This window comes from Papio anubis, unplaced genomic scaffold (assembly GCF_008728515.1).
Source record: "Papio anubis isolate 15944 unplaced genomic scaffold, Panubis1.0 scaffold146, whole genome shotgun sequence".
Classification (NCBI taxonomy): Eukaryota; Metazoa; Chordata; class Mammalia; order Primates; family Cercopithecidae; genus Papio; species Papio anubis.
The window spans coordinates 149-20704 of record NW_022161425.1 but is presented as its reverse complement, the minus strand read 5'-3'; the positions used below and the strand labels follow the sequence as shown (position 1 = coordinate 20704).

The window sequence follows — 20556 nt, the reverse complement described above, 5'->3', positions numbered from 1 at the left end:
TTATTTTATGTTTTACACAAATTGCTGAATTAATAATACTCTGTTACAAAGAATAATACCTACAGAGGGCCAGAAATTACCATTTTTTCCATAGCATTAAGCTATATTGGTAGAATTATTTATTTGTATTAAGGTTTTTGGCTGGAATCACAATGTTTCCTCATTAGACTTTTCCTGAATCCATAAAAATAATACATTTGAATTTCTCACTGAATCTAGAAGTTAATGAAGAAGATCTTAATGAAATGACTATGTGGCTAAATATTATTTGTTGCTTACACTTTAATGGTTTCTATTATCATTTTCAGTGGCCAAAATGTACGACCTGCTGGGTTTCTGCCATTATGAGGTAAAAGACATTTTTTAAACCTTAAGTTTTTCCATTTAATATACTTTGAAATTTGAAAGTAATGTACAGTTTCTCTTTATTGGTCAAAGAGGCTGCCTATTTATTTATATGCCTTACTCAAGCTTTCTAATAAAGTTATATAACATTATTCATGTATATTTTTTGTTGTATGCCAAAGCAGTTGCTTTTTATGAAAATTTTAATATAAATATATAAATAAAAATGTGTGAACTTTATTCTTTCCAAGGAATCTTTGGGTTATTAAATTTAAATTCTAAGGTATTAACCTTATAAATAATACCTTAGAATTATACCTAGCATATTGTATATGCTAAGTGCTGGCAACTCTTATTCACAAAATTGTCTTTTATTCAAACAATTATTCAAATACAGTATTATTTTGTATTTTTATTAAAATTTATTATTTGACCTTCCTCAATTTTGCTAAAAAATTGGAGGTAGGCATATTCCACCTTTATAAATTCCAAAGTGAAATGGCAGTTTCACTAATTTCCTTTAGATACAGTAACTCATTTTTATCAAACAGTAAATACATGTTTTAAACAGCAGTTATATTCTCTATCCTATAACACAGAAAATTTTAAGTCATTCATTAACTGGGCTAAAGCCTTATTCTGTATTATTACTCCAGAGTTTTTTTGTTTTTCACTTGAGATGGAGTTTTACTCTTGTCACCCAGGCTGGAGTACAGTTGCATGATCTTGGCTCACTGCAACCTGCGCCTTCTGGGCTCAATTGATTCTCCTTCCTCAGCCTCCTGAGTAGCTGGAATTACAGGTGTCTATCACCATGCCTGGCAATTTTTTTTTTTTTTTTTTTTTTTTTTTTAGTAGAGACTGGGTTTCACCATGTTGGGCAGGCTGCTCTAACTCCTGACCTTAGGTGATCCACTCACCTCAGTCTCCCAAAGTGCTGGGATTACAGGCATTAGCCACTAAGCCCGGCCACTCCAGAGTTTTTCATGTCAACTGCCGAGAAAATTCATTTTTTTGGGGCCAGGTGTGATGGTTCACACCTGTAATCCCAGCACTTTGGGAGACCAAGGTGGGTGAATCACCTGAGGTTGGGAGTTCGAGATCAGCCTGACCAATATAGAGAAACCCCGTCTCTACTAAAAATACAAAATTAGCTGGGCTTGGTGGTACATGCATGTAATCCCAGCTACTCGGGAGGCTGAGGCAGGAGAATCGCTTGAACCCAGGAGGTGGAGGCTGCGGTGAGCTGAGCTTGTGCCACTGCACTCCAGCCTAGGCAACAAGAGCAAAACTCTGCCTCAAAAAAAAAAAAAAAAAAAACAACCAAAAAACAAAAAACAAAATTTTTATGGAATACTACAAAATAGAAACAAATGTTTCGATAGGTACAAACTATAAAAGTTAACTAAAAATAGATTATATAGACATATATGAAGAAACAAAATTTATAAATAATTACATGTTAAGAGAATATTAATTAAAATGTTTTGACATAAAGCTCAGTGACAAATTGCTTAAATGGTAAATTACATCAGCTTTTAATGAAGAATTAATACAAATTATATACAAAAACTCCCAGCAATATAAGAAAAGGTAACAATTCCCAATTCATCTATTAGTTAGTATTAGCACAATAAAAAAGCATACAAAAGAATCACAAGTAAAAAAACCATGAACCAATATGTTATATGAATATAGACACATAAATTATCAAAACTACTAATAAACTGAATCCAACAACATATAAAAAGGATTATATACTATGACAAAGTAAGATATTTTCAAAAATGCAATGTTGGCAAAATATTCAAAATTTAACCAAAGTATTGCATAATATACTTTAATAAAGGGGAAATGATTATTTTAACAGACATAGAAAAAGACTTAAGAAATCCAATATCAATTTGGAATAAGACTCACAGCTAACTACTAATATAGACATCTCAGTCCTGCTTAAAATCATCTATTAAAACCTAGAGCTGACATACATAATAGTAAAAGAATGACAGCATTATTTATAAGCTTGGAAACAAGACAAGAATTTCGTATTAAACCAATTTAATCAACATTGTACTAGAGGTATTATCCAAGAAAATTATACTAGAAAAATAAGCAAAATTATCCAGATTAGACCAAAAAAAATTTTATTACACAATACATGCTCTTCTACATAAAAATGTGTAACAAATTCACTAAAAACTTAATAAAGTTAACACCAGAAGTACAAGACAAACATATTTACACTAAAATATTTTAAATGATGAAATAAAATATTTTAAATAATGAAATAAATTGAAGAAAAACTGAATAGATTGAGAGCCAGTCAATGTTTTGGGATAACAATATTTCGTATTTAGATAAAAATAACAAAAACATTTACAGATTCAATTCAAATTCCCAACTACCTTTTACAATAGAAACCGACAAGCTCTTTATAAAATATTAATGTCCAAAGAAAATCAAATATACACAACAAAATTTGAAAAATAATTCAATGGCTTATACTAAAAATATCCATTCTTATTACAATGTTACAGTAAATAAACAGTATAGTGCTATTATGAAGATAAATCTGGCCAGGCACAGTGGTTCATGCTTGTAATCCCAGCACTTTGGGAGGCCGAGGCGGGTTAATCATCTGAGGTCAGGAGTTCAAGACCAGCCTGGCCAACATGGTGAAACCTCTTCTCTACTAAAATGACAAAAAATTAGCTGGGCATGGTGGCGAACACCTATAATCCCAGTTACTCAGGAGGCTGAGGCAGGAGAATTGTTTGAACTTGGGAGGCAGAGGTTGGAGTGAGCTGAGATCATGCCACTGCACTCCAGCCTAGGCGACACAGCAAACTCCATCTCATAAAAAAAATAAAAAATAAAAAAAAAGATAAATCTAAGTACACGAGTAGAATAAAACTGAAGGTCCATTAATAATCATATTAATTTGGTAAACTTATTTTGTCAAAGATGCCAAGACATTTCAATAGGAAATAGACATTTTTGGTGACTGGCAAGATGGCCGAATAGGAAAAGCTCCAGTCTGCAGTTCCCAGTAAGAGCAACGCAGAAGGCAGCTGCTTTCTGCATTTTTAACTGAGTTATCCGGCTCATCTCATTGGGACTGGTTAGACAGTGGATACAGCCCACAGAGTGTGAGTAGCAGGGTGGGGCATCACCTCACCCAGGAAGTGCAAGGGGTTGGGGAACTCCCTCCCCTAGCCAAGGGAAGCCCTGAGGAACTGTGCTGTGAGGAACGGTGCACTCCAGCCCAGATAGCACACTTTTCCCACAGTCTTCACAACCCTCAGACCAGGAGAATCCCTCCAGTGCCTATACCACCAGGGCCCTAGGTTTCAAGAACAAAACTGGGTGGCTGTTTGGGAAGACACTGAGCTAGCTGCAGGAGTATTTTTTCATCCCCCAGTGGCACCTGGAACACCAGCAAGACAGCACCGTTTATTCCCCTGGAAAGGGGTCTGAAGCCAGGAAGCTAAGTGATCTTTCTTAGCGGATCCCACCCCCACAAAGTCCAGGAAGTTAAGATCCACTGGCTTGAAATTCTCTCTGCCAGCACAGCAGTCTGAAGTCAACCTGGGATGCTCAAGCTTGGTGGGGAGAGGGGTATCTGTCATTACTGAGACTTGAGTAGGCGGTTTTCTCCTCACAGTATAAGCTGCCAGTAAGTTCGAACTGGGTGGAGGCCACTACAGCTTGGCAAAGCTGCTGTAGCCAGACTGCCTCTCTAGATTCCTCCTTTCTGGGCAGGGCATCTCTGAAAAAAAGGCAGCAGCCCCAGTCAGGGGCTTATAGGTCAACTTCCCATCTCCCTGGGTCAGAGCACCTAGGGGACGGGAGGCTGTAGGAGCAACTTTAGCAGACTTAAACGTGCCTGTTTGCTGGCTCTGAAGAGAGCAGCTTATCTCCCAGCACAGCACTCGAGCTCTCCTTAAGGGATTCTCTGACTCCCATACCTCCTGACTGGGAGACACCTCCCAGTAAAGGTCAATGGACACCTCACACAGGAGATCTGTGGCTGGCATCTGGCAGGTGCCCCTCTGGGAAGCAGCTTCCAGAGGAAGGAACAGGCAGCAATTTTTGCTGTTCTGCAGCCTGTGCTGGTGACGCAGGCAAACAGGGTCTAAAGTGGACCTCCAGTAAACTCCAGCAGACCTGCCGCAGAGGGGCCTGTTAGAAGGAAAACAAACAGAAAGGAATAGTATCAACATCAACCAAAAGAACATCCACACAGAAACTCCATGCAAAGCTCACCAACGTCAAAGACCAAAGAAAGCTAAATCCACAAAGATGAGGAAAAACAGCGCAAAAAGGCTGCAAATTCCAAAAGCCAGATCGACTCTTCTCCTCCAAAAAAAACACAGCTCCTCACCAGCAAGGGAACAAAACTGGATGGAGAATGAGCTTGACAGACTGGCAGAAGGCTTCAGAAGGTGTGTAATAACAAACTCCTCTGCACTAAAGGAGGATGTTCTAACCCAATGCAAGGAAGCTTAGAACTTTGAAAAAAAAGGTTGGAATAATTGCTAACTAGAATAAACAGTTTAGAGACAAACATAAATGACTCCATCTTGCTCGGAGCTCCAATCACTCCGAGCTCTATGTTACACCAAGCACCTTTTTCTCTGAGCTCCATATGCTCCAACCTAAACCTTGATAAGGACTCCACCTTGATCAGAGCTCTAACTGCTGTGAGCTCCATCTGCCCTGAGCTCCTTCTTGCTCATAGCTCCATCTGATCTGAGCTTCATGTTGCTCGGAGCTCCATGTGATCCGCCCCATCTTGCTCCAAGCACCATCTGCTCCGAGCATCATCTACTCCAAATTAAATCTTGACCGAGTGCCATATTGCTTGGAGCTCCATCTGCTCCGAGTTCCATCTCAGTCGAAGTGCCATCACACTCAGAGCTCCATCTGCTCCAAACTGCATTTCGCTCAGAGCTCCATCTGCTCCGAGTTCCATCTCACTCAGAGCTCTATCTTGCTCAAAGTTTCATCTGCTTATGAGCTCCATCTGGCTTGTAGCTCCATCTGTTCAGAGCTCCAACTGCTCTGAGCTCCCTCATACTCCAGGCAACATCTGCTTCAACCTCTCTCTTGCTTTGAGCTCCATCTGCTCTGAGCTCCATTTCACTCGGAGCTCAAATAACTGCAAGCTCCACATGCTCCAAGCTCCATCTTGCTCAGAGCATCATCTTCTTAGAGCTCCAACTGCTCCAAGTTCCATCTTGCTCAGAGCTCTATCCACTCCAAGTGCTATATCTTGCTAAGAGGCCCAATCACTTCGAGCTCTGTCTTGCCTTTAACACCATCTTCAAGGTTCTCCATCTTGCTTGGAGCTCCATCTGCTCTGAGCTCCCTCTTGCTGAGCAGCATCTGCTCGGAGCTCTGTCTTGCTCTGAGCAACATCTGCTCCGAGCTCTATCTTGCTCAGACCTCCATCTGCTCTGAGCTCCATCTTGCTTGGAGGTCTAATCCCTTTGAGCTGCATCTTGCTCTGAGCACCATCTTCTCAGAGCACCATCTGCTATCTTGCTCTGAGCACCATCTTCTCAGAGCACCGTCTGCTCGGAGCTCTGTCTACTCAGAGCTCCATTTGATCCAAGCTCCATCTTGCTCAGAACTCCTATCATTCCAACCTCCATCCTGCTCTGAGCACCATCTACTCCCAGCTCCATCTTGCTTCAAGCTCCAATCACTCTGAGCTCCATCTTGCCCTGAGCACCATCTGCTCAGAGATCCATCTTCTTTGGAGCTCCATTCACCTTGAGCTCCATCTTGCTCTGAGCTCCATGTTACAGTGAGCAACATCTTCTCCAAGCTTCATCTTGTTCAGAGCTCCATCTGCTCTGAGCTCCAGCTTGCTCAGAGCTCCAATCACTCTGAGCTCCATCTTGCCCTGGGCACCATCTGCTCAGAGATCCATCTTCTTTGGAGCTCCAATAACTTTGAGCTCCATTTTGCCCTGAGCACCAGCTGCATGGAGGTATATCTTGCTCTGAGGACCACCCGGTCAGAAAACCATCTTCTTCGGAGCTCCAATCACTTTGAGCTCCATTTTGCCCTGAGCGGCAGCTGCCCGAAGCTCCATCTTGCTCTGAGGACCAACTGCTCAGAGGTCCATTTCACTGTGAGCAACATCTCTGAGTTCCATCTTGCTTGGAGATCCATCTGCTCTGAGTTCCAGCTTGCTAAGAGCTCCAATCACTCTGAGCTCCGTCTTGCTCTGAGCACCATCTGCTTGGAGCTCCGTTTTATTCTAAGCAACATCATTTCTGAGTTCCATCTGCTTGGAGCTCCAGCTTGCTCAGAGCTCTAATCACTCTGAGCTCCATCTTACTGTGAGCATCATCTGCTTGGAGCTCCATCTTACTCTCTAAGCAACATTTTTTCTAAGCTCCATCTGCCCTGAGCTCCAGCTTGCTTGGAGCTCCAATCACTCTCAGTTCCATCTTGCTCCGATCACCATCTGCTTGGAGCTTCATCTTACTCTCTAAGCAACATCTTTCCTAAGCTCCATCTGCTCTGAGGTTCAGCTTGCTTGGAGTTCCAATTACTCTGGGCTCCATCTTGCTCTGAGTACCAACTGCTCGGAGCTCCATCTTACTCTAAGAAATATCTTTTCTGAGCTCCATTTGCTCCGAGCTCCAGCTTGCTCTGAGCCCCAGTCACACTGAGTTCCATCTTGCTCTGAGCACCATCTGCTTGGAGCTCCATCTTTAAGCAGTATCTTTTCCGAGCTCCAGTTTGCTCAGTGCTCCAATCACTCTGAGCTCCATCTTCCTCTGATCACCATCTGCTTGGAGTTCCATCTTACTCTCTAAGCAACATCTTTTTCGAGCTCCATCTGTTCTGAGCTCCAGCTTGCTTAGAGCTCCAATCACTCTGAGCTTCATCTTGCTCTGAGCACCATCTGCTCGGAGCTCCATCTTACTCTCTAAGCAACATCTTTTCGAAGCTCCATCTTCTCGGAGCTCCAATCACTCTGAGCTCCATTTTGCTTGGATCACCATCTGCTTGGAACTCCATCTTACTCTAAGCAACATCTTTTCTGAGCTCTAGCTTGCTAGATTTCTAATCACTCTGAGCTCCATCTTGCTCTGAGCACCATTTGCTCAGAGCTCCATCTTATTCTAAGCAACATCTTTTTTGGGCACCAGATTGTTCAGAGCTCCAATCACTCTGAGCACCATCTTGCTCTGAGCACAATCTGCTCCAAGCTCCATCTTGCTCAGACCTCCAATGGCTCAGAACAATGTTGGGAGTGCCAATCACTCTGAGCTCAAGCTTGCTCTGAGAATCATCTTCTCTGAGCTCCATCTCACACTGAAAAACACCTGCTGCAAGCTCCATCTTGCTTGGAGCTCCTTCTTGTTCCAAGCTCTATCTACTCCAAGCTCCATCTTGCCCAGAGCTCCATCTGCTCCAAGCTCCATCTTGCTGGGAGCTCCAATCACTCCAAGCACCATCTTGATGTGAGCACCATCTGCATAGACATTCATCTTACTTGGAGCTCCATCTAGTCAGAGATCCATCTACTCTGGGCTCCATCTTGCTGGGAGTTCCAATCACTCCAACCTCCATCTTTTTGGAGCCCCAATCACTTCCTGCTCCATTGTGCTCTGAGCGCTATCTGGTCAGAGCTCATCTTACTTTGAACAACATGTGCTCTGAGCTCCACCTTGCTTGGAGCTGTAATCACTATGGGCTCCATTTGCTCTGAGCTCCAACTAACACCGAGCAACATCTCCTCCAAACTCCATCTTGCTTAGAGCTCCTTTTCTGCTCTACCTGCTCTGAGCTGCATCTTGCTCAGAGCTCCCATCACTCAGAGCAATGTTTAGAGTACCAATCACTCCGAGCTCCTTCTTGCTCTTCTGAACACCATTTGCTCTGAGCTCCATCTTATACCAGCAACATCTGCTCCAAGTTCTATTTTGCTTGGAGCTCCTTCTTGCTCAGAGGTCTGTCTGATCTGAACTCCATCTTGTTCTGAGCTCCAATCACTGCAAGCTCCATCTTGCTCTGAGCGCCATCTGTTTGAGGCTGCATCTGCTCCAAGCTCCATCTTGCTTAGAGCGCCCATCACTCTGACCTCCATTTTGCCCTGAGTACCATCTGCTCAGAGCTCCATCTACTCAGAATTCCATTTGCTCCAAGTTCCATCTTTCTCAGAGCTCCAATCACTCCAAACTCCATCTTTCTCTGAGCATCCTCTGCTCAGAGCTCCATTTGCTCAGAGCTCCAATCACTCTGAGCTCCATCTTGCTCTGAGCACCATCTGCTCTGAGCTCCATCTGAAATCAAGCAACATTTGCTCCAAGCTCCATCTTGCTTAGAGCTCCTTCTTGCTCAGAACTTCATCTGCTCCAAGCTCCATCTTGCTCAGAGATCCATCTGCTCCGAGCTCCATCTTGCTGAGAGCTCCAATCACTTCTAGCTTCGTTTTGCTCTGAGCACTACCTGCTCAAGCTCCATCTTACTGTGAGCAACATGTTTTCTGAGCTACATCTTGCTCAGAGCTGCATCTGCCCCATTGTGCTCGAAGCTCCAATCACTGCGAGCTCAATCTTGCTCCAAGTACCAACTGCTCAGAGCTCCAATCCTTTAGAGCAATGTTTTTAAGTTCCAATCACTCCAAGCACCATGTTGCTCTGAGCTCCCGTCTTACACCGAGTAACATCTGCTCCAAGTTCCATCTTGCTTGGAACTTATTTTTGTTCAGAGCGCTATCTGCTCTGAGCTCCATCTTCCCTGAGCTCCATCTTGCTTGGAGCTCTAATCACGCTGAGCTCCATCTTGCTCTGAGCACCATCTGCTCTGAGCTGCATCTAAAACCGAGCAACATCTGCTCCAAGCTCCATCTTGCTTAGAGCTCCTTCTTGCTCAGAGATTCATCTTGCTCAGAGTCCCAATTGCTCAGAGCAATGTTCACAGTTCCAATCACTCCAAGCTCCATCTTGCTCTGAGCTCCATCTTACACCAAGCAACATCTGCTCCAAGCTCCATCTTGCTTGGAGGTACTTCCTGCTCAAAGCTCTATCTCCTCCTAGCTCCATCTTGCTCAGAGCTCCAATCACTCCAAGCTCTATCGTGCTCTCAGCACCATCTGCACAGAGCTTCATCTTTCTTGGAATTCTAATCATTCTATGCTCCATCTTGCTGTGAGCACCATCTGCTTGGACCTCCATCTTGGTCTGAGTACCATCTGCTTGGATCTCCATCTTACTGTGAGCAACATCTTCTGTGAGCTCCATCTGTTCCGACCTCCAATCACTCTGACAGGCTCCATCTTGCTAGGAGCACCATATGCTCAGAGCTCATCTTACTTTGAGCACCATCTACTCCGAGCTTCATCCTGCTCAGAGCTCCATCTATTCTGAGCTCCATCTCGCTCTGGGCACAATCTGCTCAGAGCTCCATCTGTTCTGAGCTCCATCTTGCTCATAGTTCTAAGCACTCTGAGCTCCAGTTTGCTCTGAGCACCATCTGCTCTAAGCCTCATCTGCTCGGACAGAGTTCCATTTGCTCCAAGCTCTGTCTTGCTCAGCGCTTCAAGTACTCTGACCTCCATCTTGCTCTGAGCACCATCTGCTCAAACCTACTTCTTGGAGCTCCAGTCACTGAGCTCCATCTTGCTCTGAGCACCATCTGCTTTGAGCTCAATCTTCTCTGAGCTCCATCTTGCTAAGAGCTCCAATCACTTCGAGCTCCATTTTGCTCTGAGCGCCATCTATTCGGTGTTACATCTTGTTCTAGGCACCATCTGCTTGGAGCTCCATCTTAATGTGAGCAACATCTTCTCTGAGCTCCACCTTACGGAGAGCTCCATCTACTCTGAGGTCTAGCTTGCTTGGAGTTCCAATCATTCTGAGCTCTCTCTTGCTCTGAGTACCATCTGCTTGGAACTCCGTCTTACCCTGAGCAACATCTGCTACGAGTTCCATGTTGCTCAAACCTCCATCTTCTCCAAGATCCATCTTGCTCAGAGCTGTATCTAAAATCAAGCAATATTTGCACCAAAGTCCCATTTTGCTTAGAGCTCCTTACTGCTCAGCCTTCCATCTGCTCTGAGGACCATCTTGTTCAGAGATCCATCTTGCTCAGAGCTCCAACTGCTCAAAGGAATGTTCGGAGTTCCAGTGAGTCCAAGCTTTATCTTGCTCTGAGCTCCATCTTACACAGAGAAACATCGGCTCCAAGCTCCACCTTGCTTGGAGCTCCTTCTTGTCTGAACTCTGTCTTCTCTGAGTTCCAATCACCCCATGCTCCATCTTGCTTTGAACTCCATCTGCTCAGAGCTCCATCTGCACCAAGCTCCATTTTGCTGGGACCTCCAATCACTCTAACCTCCATCTCACTCTGAGCACCATCTGCTCTGAGCTCCACCTTGCTCGGAGCTCCAATCACTCCGAGCTCCATCTTGCTCTAAGCACCATCTGCTCTGAGCTCCATCTTGCTCTGAGACCATATGCTTGGAGCTCCATCTTACTCTGACAACATCTGCTCCTAGCTTCATATTGCTCAGAGCTCCATCTCTCCTCTGGAGCTCCATCTGCTCTGAGCTCCAACATGCTTGGAGCTCATCTTGCTCAGAGGTCCATCTTGCTGTGAGCACCATCTGCTCCATGTGTTTACTGCAGCACTATTCACAACAGGAAAGACATGGAACCAATCTATATGTCCATCAGTGATAGACTGGAAAAAGAAAATGTGCTACATATACACCATGGAATACTATGCAGCCATAAAAAGGTATAAGATCAAGTCCTCTGCGGAGACATGGATGAAGCTGGAAGCCATGACCCTCAGCAAACTAACACAGGAACAGAAAACCAAACACTGCATATTCTCACTCATAAGTGGGAGCTGAACAATAAGAACACATTTTACTACTATTACATCCTCTGAAGATGGTCTGTTTCTCTTAACAAAGGATATCTATACTTTGTAATTTTTTTCTCTCTCTAAAGGATTGTGGCTTCTCCTGTCTGTGCCATTTTAGGGTACAGGCTGACTACCTCACCTTGAAATGACCCACTCCATGTCCACACATGGTTGGTCCCTCCTATAAACTGTTTGTTACCACCCGTGGGTCCATTTGAGGGGAGGTGACCTCACAGAGTACTGCACCAGGAAAATCACCAACTGAAAGAATTGCCGAAACAATGTGTGTGTCTGGTTATTTCAAAGAATAAATATAAGTCAGTTGAAGGTGATAAAGTCGGTAACATCTTGAGGTGATAAAATGTCAGTAACATCTTAGATGACCAAGACTAATCCTGTGGGGCCCAAGAACATATTACAATATGGATTATCCCAGCAAAAGTATCACCCATCAGACAACAGCAAAAGACACTCAGGCTCAAATGTTAAATGTCCTCTCTTGATGTGTGAAAGCACACGACCAACAGGAGGCAAAAACATCAGGGAGACAAAGGTTTTGCTGCATATCTGTGGGCTTCAGTCTCCAGTGAGATACTCAGAGCCTACATCTCCTCTGTTACCACTGCTGCTTTTATTGTACAGCACATTTCCATATATGTTTAATTCTATTTTTTGAATTCTATACTTCATTGTTCTCTCAGTCATGAATCAACATTTCACTTTCAATTTCCAAGTATTTACAATACATGAAAATAAAAGTTATTTTATTTTTTATTTTTTGAGATGGAGTCTCCCTCTGTCACCCAGGCTGCAGTGCAGCGGCACAATGTCAGCTCACTGCAAGCTAGGCCTCCCAGGTTCATGCCATTCTCCTGCCTCAGCATCCCGAGTAGCTGAGACTATAGGCACCAGCCACCATGCCTGGCCATTTTTTTGTATTTTTAGTAGAGATGGGGTTTCACCGTGTTAGCTAGGATAGTCTCGATCTCACCCTGTGATCTAGGCTTGCCTTGGCCTCCCAAAGTGCTGGGATTACAACCGTGAGCCACCACGCCTGGCCTGAAAAGTTATTTTTTATATTCAGACTTTCATGGATATTTTTATTTATTCTTCTTTACAACGAATTTTCTAATCTCCAGAGCACAATGAGATAGTAGCTATATTGCAGTAAAGCTCAATTTATCAACAGATTAAATAATCATTGACCTCTTCATACTGTTAAATATACTTTTCTAAAATTGTGGTTTATTTTTTATTTGTACAAATCCATTTAATATTTTATACATTTTTACAGCAATTCTAATTTGGTTAAATTTTTAAAATATACTATGCTGCAGAATCCTGACAACGTCTTTTTACATCTATGATGATGAACACATGGCATTCTCATCAACTCTATGAATGTGCTTAATAGTATTAGTGGATTCCCTAATGCTGAACCTCACTTGCACTCCTGCCACAAAGGATGTCTGGTCATGCTACAATATCCTAATGTGTTGATACAATGGCTTCTAATATTTGTAAATTGTACTTTTACATCCATATGTCCTATTTGTCTGTGGTATTCTGCATGTCTCAATCCAGTTAATGATCTTATATCACCCTTATGTATCCTTCCAAAATTTTGGGGGTAATGTTTAACTGCTTTATAACTCTTACACAGTTTAAGTGACATTTGTTTACCTTTCTTTTTTCTTTTTTCTTTTTTTTTGAGATGGCATCTCGCTCTGTCCCCCAGACTGGAGTGCAATGGCATGATCTCGGCTCACTGCAACCTCCGCCTCTGGGATTGAAGCTAGTCTCCTGCCTCAGTCTCCCGAGTAGCTGGGATTACAGGCACACACCACCACGCCTGGCTAATTTTTGTATTTTTAGTAAAGACAGGGTTTCACCATGTGGACCAGGCTGGTCTCAAGCTCTGGACCTCAGGTGATCTGCCTGCCTCGGCCTCCCAAAGTGCCAGGATTACAGGCATGAGCCACCGTGCCTGGCCTACTGAAACTTTTTATACTGGAACTTACTTGTGTATTAGAGCGCTCTTTTGATAAATATCTCTCTGATTTCTATTATTTCATTAACATTTACCCCTGTTGAGATACAGATTCTAAATTGATGAACCACCTGACTGGTACTATGTTCGTAATATCGTTAATCACAGTAAAAGTAGGTATTCTTTTAGAAAATCAAGGTTGAAAGCTTAAACACACACACACACACACACACACACACACACACACACACACACAAAGGGAACAAAATAAAACTTAACACTGATCCTCTCCATCCATTAATGGCATAAACACAGAAAGATAACCAAACAGACTAAATGAGGGAGCCAGGTAATCACACCAAAATTATATAAACACATTTTTTAGAAACACACCAAAGGCACCCAGGTTGAGAAACTTGGATAGTCACATGCAAAGGACTAAAGAAAGACCCTTATGTTGCACAAGACACAAACATCAACACAAAATAAACTGAACACCTAAGTATAATCCTGAAACCAAAAAAAGCTCCTAGGAAAAAACATAGGGTGAGTGTCTATTTTGGGGAAACCTGAATCTGTGCACACCAGTTGCAAAAAGAAAAAATTAAGGAGAATATAACGATAAATAATACGATAGCTTCGCCATCTCTCTTATTTCCCAATGGGACACAGAAATCACTGTTAACAAAAGCAAATATAAACATGTTAGACAAAGGACAACTTTAAAATTCCTAAACAAGGAGAAAACAATGAACCCAAAGAAAAGGCATCCTGCAGATTGGGATAAAATTACGGAAAATCATGTATCTGAAAGGAACTGTTATCTAACATACACAAGAAACTAAAGGTACTAAGTGGGCAAAAAGACAAAACAACTAAAAACTATATTTATCCAAACAATCTGCTACTGGAATAAAAATACAAAGGCTACCCAATGGACGGAATGAGGGAGTCCCATATGCCACCCAAATGTATATACAGGGAACACATTTTTCAAAATAACAAAAAAAGGCACAACGGGAAAAGGAAAGTCTGTTCAATAAACGATTCTGAGCAAACTGGATAACCACATGAAAAACAGTGAAATAGGACAAAAGTCAATGTAAATTACACTGAAGACCTAAACTAAATCTTGAAACCACTTACTTCTCTTAGGAAAACACAGAGTGAGAGTATACTTTAGAAGACTAATCTACGCACACAAGTTGCAAAATGTAAAATACAAAAAGAAAAATAAAAGAAAAATTAGAAGGAAAAAACCCATAGACAATGCCATGGTTTGGCAATCTTTTTCACTGTTTTTAATTGCACACAAAAGTCACCACTAATATATAAACATGTGGGACTACGGAAAACATTGGCTCTTATGTAGTGAAAAGGAAACAACGAACCAGAAGAGAAAGCATCTCACAGATTGAAAGAAAACTAGGGAAAATCCTATCTTTGAAAGGGGTCATTATAAAACATGTGTAAGAAACTAACAGTACCATGTGAGGGAAAAACAAAAAGAAACAAAAACAAATACCCAAGTTAAGTCTGGGCAAATGACCTGAATAGATATGTCTGAAAAGTAGATATGAAATTGACTCACAGGTAAAACAAAAGCTTCTCCAAAGCTCTAATCCTCACAAGAATGTCAAGGAAAACCACACTGAGATACCACTTCCATCCACATAGAATGAATGTTACCGAAAACAAAAAAATAAATAAACGAGTAAAAGTTTGAAAAGGAAACCACCAGTATAGACTTGCAGAAACTCTTCTCATACACTACTGGTGGGAATGTCTATTTGTACACAGACTAGGAAAAACAGCTGGAAGCTCCTCAAACAAAGTAAAAACACCATTTCATCTAGCCACCCACCACTGGCTGTACATTTACAGCCAATGAAATTCCTATGTGGAAGAGCTACCCGCCTTGCCCTGTATACTGTAGTACTCATAATAGCCAAGATAGGAAATACACCTACCTTTTCATCCATTGATGAAGGGATGAGGAAACTGCAATGTTTATCCAGAATGGAATATTCTTCAACCATAGAAATGGGTGAAACCTAGTCATTTGCAGCCATGTGGAAAAACCTGGGGGGACATTATGTTAAATGAAATGAGCCAGGCAGAGAAAGGCATATACTGCATAATCTCACGCATATGGAATCTAAAACACACACATGTGGAATCTAAAATACTTGATCTCATAGAAGTACAAAGTTCAACAGTGGTTACCAGAGGCTGGGGAGAAGAGGGGGCCTGGGCAGGGATTGGTGATGGGTACAAAGTTACACTTAGAAAACTGAGATCAATCCAGCCCTTCTCTTCTATAGCAGGGTGACTAGGGTTAATATTGTAGCGAATTTTTCAAATAGCTGGAAAGGATGCTGAATATCCTCTCCACAGACAAGTAACACTTAGAGGACTTCATAGACGCTAAATACTGTGATTTGATCAATATGCTAGGTGTACCTATATCAAAATGGCTCCTGCACCCTCTAGTTATATACATACACTCTAGGGCGATTTCTTTAAAAAAAAAAAAAAAAGATGCCAATGATGCTAAAATTCACATGGAACCATGAAACATCCTGAATTTCTAAAACAATCCTGGAAATACAAAGCACATGGGATGCATCACTGTCCTCCATTTCAAAATATATTGAAAAGCTAGTTATCTAAACAATAGATGACTGGCATTAAGTAAGAAACCCAAACCAACAGACAGAATAAGGGAGCTCAATCACAAACCCAAATTCCTAGGTAGTGTACACATTTTGTAAAAGAACACCAAAAAACACAATGAAGAAAGGGGAATCTGTTTAATAAATTGTTTTGAAAATTGGATATTCCTATGTAAAATAATAAAATAGGACCCCTGTTGTATAAAAGCCACAACAATCAACTCAAATGAATTAGAAACTCATACACAAAACTTGAAAGCATCAAGCTCCTCCAATGAGAAGACATACGGTGTGGGTATATTTAGGTCACCGTGGATCTGTGTTCACAGTATGCCAAAACAAAATAAAAATACAGGGGGAAAACTCGTGGGTGATGGATTAGTTTGGTTATAATTTGATTTTCTTCATCAGTCACCTACATCACAGGGAACCAAGAAAATAGACACATGTGGGACTCATCACACTCTAGAGTTTGTGCCCAAGCAGATTAAAAAAAAAAAATGAAAAAAAATGAAAAATTATCCTGAAGTTTACAAGAAAGGTTTCAGCAAACACACATCTGAAAAAAGATTGTCTTCAAAATGTCTAAGCAACTAACATTACTTACTAGCAAAAACACAAAAGAGAAACTAATAACCAAACAAAATGGGGCAAAATAACCTGAATAGACATTTCTGCAAAGAAGACATAATATTGAAAACAAGTTTTTAAAACTTGGATAACATCACAAATGATGAGAAAGATGTAAATCAAAACAGCACACATATCATCTCACTATAATTCAAATGGATGTTACCAAAGCGATAAAATATATTAAAAGAGACAAAAATGCTGGTGTAAATTTCCAGAAAGGAACTCATTTGATAAGAATGTTAATTAGTGTACATACTACAGAAACCAGTGGGAGGTTCCTCCAAAAATTAAACCTACAACTACCACTTCAGTGGTAGTTCTAACAATTCAACTACTAGAATTCACTAATAATTCCACTACTAAGTACACTTTCAGTGCAAAAGAAATCAGTCCATGCAAGAGATATCTGCCATCCTATGTGGACTGCAGCACTATTCACAATTGCCAAGATAAAGGATAAACTTACCTGTCCATCCACAGATGAAGGGATAAAGTAACTGTGGTGGATGTACACGAATAGAATATTCTTCAGCCAGAAAAACAGAATGAAATTTCATCATTTGGAGCCACACTGTTGAACCTGGAGGACATCATGGTAAATGACCTAAGCCAGGCAGAGAAAGAAAAACTTTGCCACATCTCACTCACGTAGAATCCAAAATAAAAGGCTTTATTGCATAGATCTAGAGAACACAATAGTGGTTACTAGCTATTGGGGGGAAGAGGGGGCATGGGCAGGGATCAGAAATAGGTGCAAAGTTACACTTAGATGAATGAGATGTTCCTCTCTGTTCCACAGTACAGTGACTAGAGGTTAACACAACATTATACCTTTTTCACAAAATCTGAAAAAAAAGACTCCAAATGTTTTCACCACAAAGAAATTAACAACTGTTTGTGATAATACAGACTCTTGCAAATGCAAGATTCCAAATTGTTTTCACCACAAAGAAATGAACAACTGTTTGTGATAACAGAGACTCTAAATATCCTGATTTTACCATTCCTCTGTGTCTGCATTAACCAAAACGCCCCATTCTAACTTCCCCCATTGTATAACTTTACTATGTGACCAACCTTTTGAAAAATATGTAAATACGCAAGGCTAAAATTCATGTGGACCACAAAACACCCTGAATTTCCAAAGCAATCCTGAGAAATACAAACTACATCGGTTGTGTCACACTTCCTGATTTTACATTTCATTGAAAAGCTAAGGACCCCATTACACACAGAGCAGTGGAACAGATTAGAGAACCCAGACATAAACCTGCACCCCAAACACCATCTGATCTTCAACAAAATCCACAAAAATAAGCTTTGGAGAAAGGATTCCCTCCTCTCAATAGATGGTGCTGGGATAAATGGCTAGCCAGTTGCAGAAGAAAAACTGGCAGTGGGCCCCTGTGTCTCACTGTGTACCGAAACTAACTCAAGATGAATGAAAGATGTAAATGCAAGACCGCAAACTATGAAAAGCCTGCAAGAGAACCTAGGAAATACCCTTCTTGACAGAGGATTTGGCAGAGCATGGATATGCCTAAGTCCCCAAAAGCAAGTGCAACTAAAACAATTATTGACAAGTGGGGCCTAATGTACAAAAGAGCTGCTGCACAGCAGAAGAAATTACCAACAGAGTAAACGGACAGCCTACACAGTGGGAGAAAATGTTTCCACATATGCATCTGATGAAGTCTAATATCGAGAATGTACCTCAAATATGTTAAGTAAATAAATCAGCAAAACAAAAACTCAATGAAGAAAAAGGGCAAGGGGCATGAAAACACGCCATCTCAAAAGGTTTACAGCTACCAACGGACAGGACAACATTTCTCTACCTCAGTAATTATCAGAAAAATGCAAAGCAAAAGGTCCATGAGATAGCATTTTACATTTGTCAGAATGAAAATTATGACACAGTCCACAAGAATGAATGCCAGTGAGGCACAGGAGGAAAGGGATGCTGGTCGGCTGTTGGTGGAAATGCAAACTAGTTTGGACACCATGGACAGCAATGTGGGGATTTCTCAAATAACTTCATTGACATCACTAATCCTCACAAAAATGTCCATGAAAACCACACTATGATTCCGTCTCATTCCACTCAGAATGAATACTACCAAAAACAAACAAAATGTTTGAAGGTGATAGCCAGTATAAATTTACAGAAGGGTAACCTCTTACACGCTATTGGTGGGTTTGTAAATTAGTATATACACTATGAAAAAACAGCTAGAGATTCCTGAACAAATTCACAGTACAACTACCATGTCAGCTAGCAGCCCCACCAGTGGTTCCACATTTAAAGCAGTTGAAATCCCTAGGTTGAAGAGAGCTATCTGCCTTCCCAGGGGTACTAAAGCACTTGTAACTGTGGCCAAGGTACAGAACCAACCTACCTGTGCATACACAGCTGCAGGGATGAGGAAACTGCTGTACAGATACACCACAGAATATGTCTCAGCCACAAAGCTTTGGAAAATCCTGCCATCTGCAGCCACATGAAGAAACCTGGAGAACATCAAGTCCAATGAATGAGCCTGGTTGAGAAAGACGGATGCCATGTGATCTCAGGGATGTAGACTGAAAAAAGCTTTATCTCCTAGAAGTAGAAAGTTCAATAGGGGTTACCAGAGGCTGCTGCGGAGGTAGAGGCGGTCTGGGAAGGAATCAGTGATGGGTACAAAGTCACTCTCAGATGAGAGTGATCAAATCTGGTCTTCTATTCCACAGCAGGGTGATTAGCCTTAACACAAATGTATCATATGTTTCAAAGTAGCTAGAAGGAAAGATTCTGAACCTTGTTACCACTCAAAAAATATTAACTATATGAGGTGAAGAGATGCTAAATAACCCGATTTTATCATTACTCAACATATATGTATCAAAATCTTCCTTGTACCCTCTAATTATATACATTTAGTATATAGCAAATAGTGTTTTAAGAAATATAAAGAAACAATGCCAAAATTTATGCAGAAATGTGAAACACCCTGAATTTCCAAAGCTATCCTGAGAAATACAAACCATACAGGATGCATCACATTCCCTGAGTTCTAATTAAATGAAAATCCCTAGTTAACCAACCCATATGTTACTGGCATACACAGAGAAACACAGACCAATAAGCAAAATGAGGACACTCAATAATAAATTTATATAGAGTGAACAAATAACAAATGTATATAGAGTGAACACATTTTTCAAAACACCACCAAAATGACACAATGGAAAAGGTTTCAAAAACTAGATATCCATATGCAAAAGAATAATACAAGACTCTTATGGTACTAAATACACAATAATCAACTCAAAAGGATTAATGATTATACACAAAACTTGCAACCATAAAGTTACTATAAAGACAACCTCAGGTGTGCATATACTTAGGGATGTGCATATACTCGGATGTATGCTCACTTTTTGCTCATGTATGCAAAAAGTAACAAAAATACAAGGGAAAAAATAATTGACAATGGACTGCTTTGCTGATTTTGTTTTTCCTTGATTAGTAAACAACAGCACAGCTAACCAAGAAATTATACACATTTGGGACCACGTCAAACCAAAGAGTTTGGGCCCAACAAAGGAAACAATGAACACAATGAAAAAGTATACTAAAAATTATAAGAAAAGTTTGGGCAGACAGAAGACAGGTGATTTCTGCATTTTCAACTGAGGTACTGGGTTCACCTCACTAGGGAGTGTGGGACAATCAGTGCTGGTCAGCTGCTGCAGCCAGAGCAGCGAGAGCTGAAGCAGGGTGAGGCATCACCTCACCTGGGAAGCTCAAGGGGGAAGGGAATCCCTTTTCCTAGCCAGGGGAACTGAGACACACAACACCTGGAAAATCGCGTAACTCCCATCCCAATACTGCACTCTACCAAGGATCTTAGCAAACAGGCACACCAGGAGATTATATCCCACACCTGGCCGGGAGGGTCCCACGCCCACGGAGCCTCCCTCATTGCCAGTACAGCAGTCTGCAATCTCGCGGCAAGGCAGCAGCAAGGC

At 41.4% G+C, this 20556-nt stretch overlaps 1 long non-coding RNA gene across 4 annotated transcripts in view; it reads right to left on the bottom strand.

Annotated features, from left to right (window-relative positions):
• Positions 1 to 20208, bottom strand: part of LOC108587573 — a 34641-nt gene extending 14433 nt beyond the window's left edge. For 3 of the 4 annotated variants that reach the window (XR_004181285.1, XR_004181287.1, XR_004181286.1), the window contains exons 1-2: positions 17009 to 20208; positions 15205 to 15316 (exon numbers count right to left, since the gene is read on the bottom strand). This is a non-coding gene — a long non-coding RNA (uncharacterized LOC108587573). Of the gene's footprint in view, positions 1 to 4476; positions 4528 to 15204; positions 15317 to 17008 lie in introns of those variants that run through there. The other variant, XR_004181284.1, reaches the window with a different exon arrangement.
• Positions 20209 to 20556: the final 348 nt, after the last annotated feature.